We start from the raw sequence: 6082 nt of genomic DNA on the forward strand, positions 1-6082 counted from the left end.
GTACGCCTAGCGTACATGGACGTCGAGAGCCGCAGAAATATACGCTGCAGAGGCGGATACTATGAGCAGAAGTGATGTCAGATCTGAAACTGGGGGGTAGCGTCAGTATTTCACTTTATTGCACCGTATATTTCTTTCCCTTTGTCAGCGTTAACGGAGGCAATCCGCTACACCACACCAGTTCATCGATTTGTTTAGCGAGCTCCCCAAACGTCCTCCATCTTGGCTTCGCTATAGACGAGGCAGCAGGACAGTAATATATAAAGACAAGTCCAGATGTCCAGCGGTAGCCGTGGTAGGCCTGATCAACTCGGCCAGCCACCGTCAGAGACGAAAGTCTTTCCCACGTCGGCTGGGTCGGCCAGTAACCCAAGTCTACTGAACTACTACAGCGACTGAGGCTCCCGGCCTGCCCCGCTTCCAGTTATGCCAATATTCGATAATTTATTTTGGCAGCTATTCCTTCCACCAATTGGTAGGTGCTATGCTATTTTCCTTGCTTTGATCAGGAAACTGCTACGGACAAAGTGGAGGAGACAACGGAAAGACACTGTTCTTCTAATGTAGTTTAATTTCCAGTATATCCAAGTTGGAGCTCACTATTCCATTCAGAAAATTTAGCCAACTACCCGTTTGCCTATTGGGTTCCAGACAGATGGTGCGATAGGTTGGAAATATATGGCAACGAAAAGTGCGTCAGGAACCATAATAATAATTGGTAAACTGAGGATCAACCAATCGAACAGGTGGGCTTAAAATCGAGATTTTCAAATGCTGCTTACCCCTGTATAATCTTTCTTTCTCTGGAATTATAGTGATTATTTTTTTATACTTCGTAGTCGAAATAGACGCGTCACGTTATGCCCAACAAACGCATATTGTAAATGAAAGTTGTTATCTGGCTAAATTATGGGTCATTCCTCTACTCAGAGCTTGTGCAGGCTCCTTTTACTTCAACTTCCGAAAATTTTCAATAAAATCCTTTCGACAAAATAATACAATAATGATATACGCGCCTTTCTACCTTATCGTAAGTACCATGTAGGAAAACCTCGCTTACCGGGACCCTTCGTACGCTAACGCGAGGCTCATACGGTGCCAAAGAATGGGTCAAACTTATAGAAACACGATTGGATGAAACACGATTTCAAACCTCAATCGTCTCATTGCCCTTAGCCGCTGTCGCAACAGTCGAAGTGCTTCCTGCCTATTTCGAAACATTTCTTTATGGCTTTTTCACGCCTTGCTCTGTTCGTAAGGGTGAATGCTGCCGTACTCGAGCCAGCCGTTTCATTGCAGGAACTCCCTGTGTTCCCAGACCCTACCCCTGGGTGTTTTTGGGGGAGTCTTTACGTCACTCGAGGCTGTTCGAGCGCCTCGGGGAAGCAGTCGGCCGCAAAACTGGTTTCACATCGAGAATATCCATGTTTCGCCCCACCTCTTTCGACGGCTAGAACGGCCTTAGTAAATGCACCCAGGACGAGGTTTGACGACGACATTACTACGAAGCTATTTCGGAGGCTACCAGGAGGGTCCTAGCCGGTGTACTGTCCGAAATTGTCGTAAAAATCGAGGAAAAAAACCTGACTAATAAATTAATCTGGCTAATTGAATCACTTAGTCAGTAGATGCTAGTTACTGGCGACAATAATCAAGCAAATATAACTTATGTATCTAGCTAACTTGGAAAATTACACCTAGTTCAGCAAAGGAACTGTTTTTTCTCTATTGCAGAGACGGATGCTTATTAATTTGCCTAATAATGATTCGATTCAACGAAGCCCATTGTTTATTAACGAGCCTTAAGATGCTGTAAAGGTTTCAAAAATTAACTAACCAAATCTCACCGATATACTCTAAAAATGCAATCAAAAACTCCTATAGCATGTTAAATAAAGCTAAGCTCTCTTATTAAACAACACGGAATAATAAGAGAGATTTTCATAGAGGTCTGTAGAGTCAGTGGCCGAATAACGTTTCTGAATAGCAAAATTTGACAACATGCTGACACAAAGGCATAATCTGATACCCAGTATTTTCCTTTATCATGTAATTTTAAAATTTTCGAACGTATCGTAGGCCTTCATTGAGCCGTATTTATTTGAAATCTCTCTCTATACACGTATTTCTAGTTACTACCTTCAAGCATCCGCCCGTTAGAGGTTCGAAGGCTAGCTTGTGGAATGGTACATTTCAACCCTGTTCAGATGCACCAAACCTTAGTCTTTCTTCTACTGCAAGTATTTTTTGAAGTTAGCATTTATATTATGATAATCAACCGGCACTTTGGATTGAATCCTAGCGTCACGATTGATTGCTTAATTGATTAATGCAGATCAATTTCTAACGATTAATTAGAGCTCAAGTAGCGCAATTATACGCCGATCGATCCCCTGAGCTGAGACACTTCGATACGGACGGACCGATTTAGGTTAGACACGAGCGAAAGATTGTAACTTGGAAGAAGAAGAAGAATCGACCTATAGCTAGCTGTTCCTTGGAAACTTTTCGACGCATGAAAACGCCGGTTTTAACCATATGTTGTACTAAAAGCGGCTTACTTCATCCAAACACTGTTTTTTTTTATTAATTCGTATTATTTATTCGAACGAGTGTTAGGAACAATGTTTGTAAATCTGGTCGTGACCTCGAGAGGCGCGGACGGCAATACGAAGTGGCCCTTTAATTAGCTTGGTGTTAATGGTATAAGGCATTCGAATCAGGCCTTGCATTATGACATAGATCTCCATGTTTACTCTCTTATAATAGCTGCACATACTAATCGCTCTAGAAAATAGTGTGTTGGGTAAAGGATCTATATTCACACTGGATGAATAGGACAATATTGAAAAAAGAAGATTAACATGTAACATTCTATTAAGTAATATTAAGAAAAAGGCTTGCGTAAAAGGTTCTTATTACAAGTCCCGTTCTATATTTGTTACATAATTTTGAATGGAGCTATATAAAGTCAGTTTGTACTTCCAAAACAGGTCAACAACAATGTGGCCAATTCATCTGTTTGGTAAGTTTTTTCCATTGTTTAAATTAGTTCCACGATCGTCCCGCCACCAGCAAATCGATTGAGCAACGAATAGAAAATGGCGCCTCGTGTCTTGAGGCACTTGACTGGCCAACAAACAGGACTACCAGCATATAATGCAACATAGAAGCTTCACTCTGCCATACACCTGATACACATGGAAACGAGACATTGACAGAAAGTAGATAGATTGACATAACAGTACAAATCGCTACGGAAAGAAGCGAAGGAAAGAGATCTACCTATTGAATCTCAAACCTCGAAAGCGCTATCTGCCTCGCAACGGAGAACGGAAAATGTGAGGAAGACTGAAGACGAACAGAATACCGTTCGCTCCATTTTAGGTTACTTGCTAAAAATTGATGTTTACGAGCATCGAACACAGGCCGCGGTCTTGTGTTCTAGCCTATTTCTAGAGTGTCTAACCTATTTCGTAGGTATCCCGGTGCCCCTGGACCGTTAGCCAGCCAAGTCGAAGAAGAAAGGAAAGGGTCTGCTAGATTACGGAAGCAACGGGTCATTGTAGTGCAATAGTATCAACGTCGTCTGATAGAACGCGACGAGACAAAAAGAACAGATATGTTCACTGACTTCGGTTGACTCTATAACGGTCGTTCAAAGTAGAATGGCGGTACATACTCAACGAGTGGTTGGCTGAAGTAGCCTCGTAATATACGGTGTATCGAACCTCTCAATAAGCTGGATAGGTAAGGAGTAAGCGATTTGTAAAATTTCCCCATGTAAAGGTATGGGCATATCCTGCGTCTGCTCGACGCCATCCTTCTTGCTAAGTCCACTTCTCCGTCCTTCGATCTACGGTGTTTCCATAGTTTTCCTTTTTGTCTCCACAATTCTTTACGGAGTTTAAACCGCGTATCTTTGCCGTTAACGCCGCCACCGCTAACAGCTACAAATGGAGCTGCTAGCTATTCCGGTGCCATGGTTCCAATGTTGGCTAACTTTCCAGTTGAAGTCACGTATTTGAATGGGAATTTATTGTTGTGGGGTGCTTTAGGACACGGAAGGCTGGGGGAAAGACACGAGAAATGGTGGGCCAAGGCGAAATGCTTTCTCCATCGATAGAAGAAAGTAACGGTCGACAGCTGGTTTTTGAGAGTTACCAAAGATTTTGAAGCAGCTTTATTTTGAGTGGAAAAAACCTGTCGACTAGAGCCGTTTGATGATGGCATTCGAATGCACAGCGTTACAATACCCACTACATTGTCTGCTGGTTGTTGCTGTTAACAACATTGAAACTGGTAAGCATTGTCACTATGTCCGTTGTGAAGGGTTCGTATGTTTATAGCACAAGCGCCGCAGAGATAACGTGGAATAATCTATTACCTACCTTTCGACGTTTTCTCGAGGGGAGATGAGTCGTGTTCTTTTCCGTATCTGCTTGGCTGTTTGTCTCACGTTTGTACCACAGTTTCGTCTCTCTAGTCGATTTATTTTGCTGATCGACATGTCGTTCTCCAATTTTCGCTTGGGGAGTAGCGACACCTGACTGGCTCCCCACCTCTTCCCTGTGACACAGTCTATTCGGATGTACTCGCAGAGGTATATAAACACGCTCTATACATGTCGATGGCCTCATTCTTATGCACCAATCTGTATACATGTTACTGCCAGGCGCAAATTTACGTCTGCTACGGAGAAAAAGGCTAATTCTATCAAAAAAGGTTAGGCAACAAATTGCGGAGCATACCTAGCGAGGGATGAGGAGAAATTGTTATGTCATTGTGATGACATTTAGACGAAACGAAGTATAGAGGTTCGTGTTACGAATACGAACAGATTACGTATGCCGAGTAGCGAAATCATATTTTTTATCTGTAGTAGTAATAACGATAGTCAGGTGTGTGAAACAGACATTCGTATTGCCAGAGGCAGATATAAGACGCCAGCCCAGCTCAGTTGAGACTCGAACACTTCTCCGAAATTTATTAAACTTGAGATATGGCAGCATGTGCTGCGCTCGGTCAATCATTCGGAATAAGGTAATGGTCATACTGTCGCTTAGAATTCTGGCGCGAATCGGCAGAAAGCGAACTTGCGATATGAGGATCTTCTGTCTATGAATTACCCAAATATGAGTCGTGCAGATACCTAACACGACTCCATTGAACAGCAACAATATCAGGTATATGTCGTGTATGTAGTCAATAATGTTGTTTAGGATACAGTCATAATGATGCGACCAAGTGCATGGGTAAATATGACTAAAAACAAGTTATGCCCCCAGAAAAGTGTATTTTAATCTGTGTCACTCACAAATCCCCATTCATTACAGAACTAAACAATTGACAACGTCCAACTTCGAAAACACTAAACGACATAAAATATGAATCTTTGAGGTTGCGCTTACACAATATAATAACCATGACTATCACCATCATTGTTTAATTCAACAAATAACCCATTTCACTTGATCCAACATAAAACTTCTGTTATTTTTACCCCATTTATGTTTACCTGGAATTATTAAAGGAACAATGCCCACTGACACCATATTCCAGCTGTTGTCTTGCACACTTTGTATCTTCGCCACTTTGACTCTTCATAGTACCGTCAATCCGTCGCTCGTCCCCGAAGACATAATCACTCAATTATTCATGGCTCTACACCTGCAAGATATCGTATAAAAGCCTTATTGACCCCTTTTTCTTGATCGTCCCACGCGACTACCACTACCACCGCTGCTGCTGGCGGCTTGAGCCATTTTTCGGAACCACGAGGTCCTCGGTTACCTCAATAGCGCTCTTTGCCTCTACTTTACTAACCCGCCAACTGTCTCTCTTGTAGGTAAAGATTAAGCTCACTTTCGTTCAATTTTTTGAAAAATTGAGCCTTCTCTTCTAGCACACTACCTCTCTCCTTTTTCGGTCCGGGAGCGTCATCGGCGTCGACGAAACAGTAAGATACGAGACAAGCACACAGGGATAAGGGGGTAGAACTTTGGGGCAATACCAGACTCAAGCAGCGCCAGTGCAGGGTCAAAGAAGCAGCTGACTAGTAACGAAGACGAGCGCAATATAT

The 6082-nt window shown here is 42.6% G+C and overlaps 1 long non-coding RNA gene across 2 annotated transcripts in view; it reads right to left on the bottom strand.

Moving 5' to 3' along the window:
* Positions 1-4956: 4956 nt before the first annotated feature.
* Positions 4957-6082, bottom strand: part of LOC147758351 (uncharacterized) — a 7269-nt gene continuing 6143 nt past the window's right edge. For both annotated transcript variants that reach the window (XR_015318056.1, XR_015318057.1), the window contains exon 3: positions 4957-5670. This is a non-coding gene — a long non-coding RNA (uncharacterized LOC147758351). The remainder of the gene's footprint in view (positions 5671-6082) is intronic.

This window comes from Varroa destructor, unplaced genomic scaffold, assembly GCF_002443255.2.
Source record: "Varroa destructor unplaced genomic scaffold, Vdes_3.0 BEIS01000001.1, whole genome shotgun sequence".
Lineage (NCBI taxonomy): Eukaryota > Metazoa > Arthropoda > Arachnida > Mesostigmata > Varroidae > Varroa > Varroa destructor.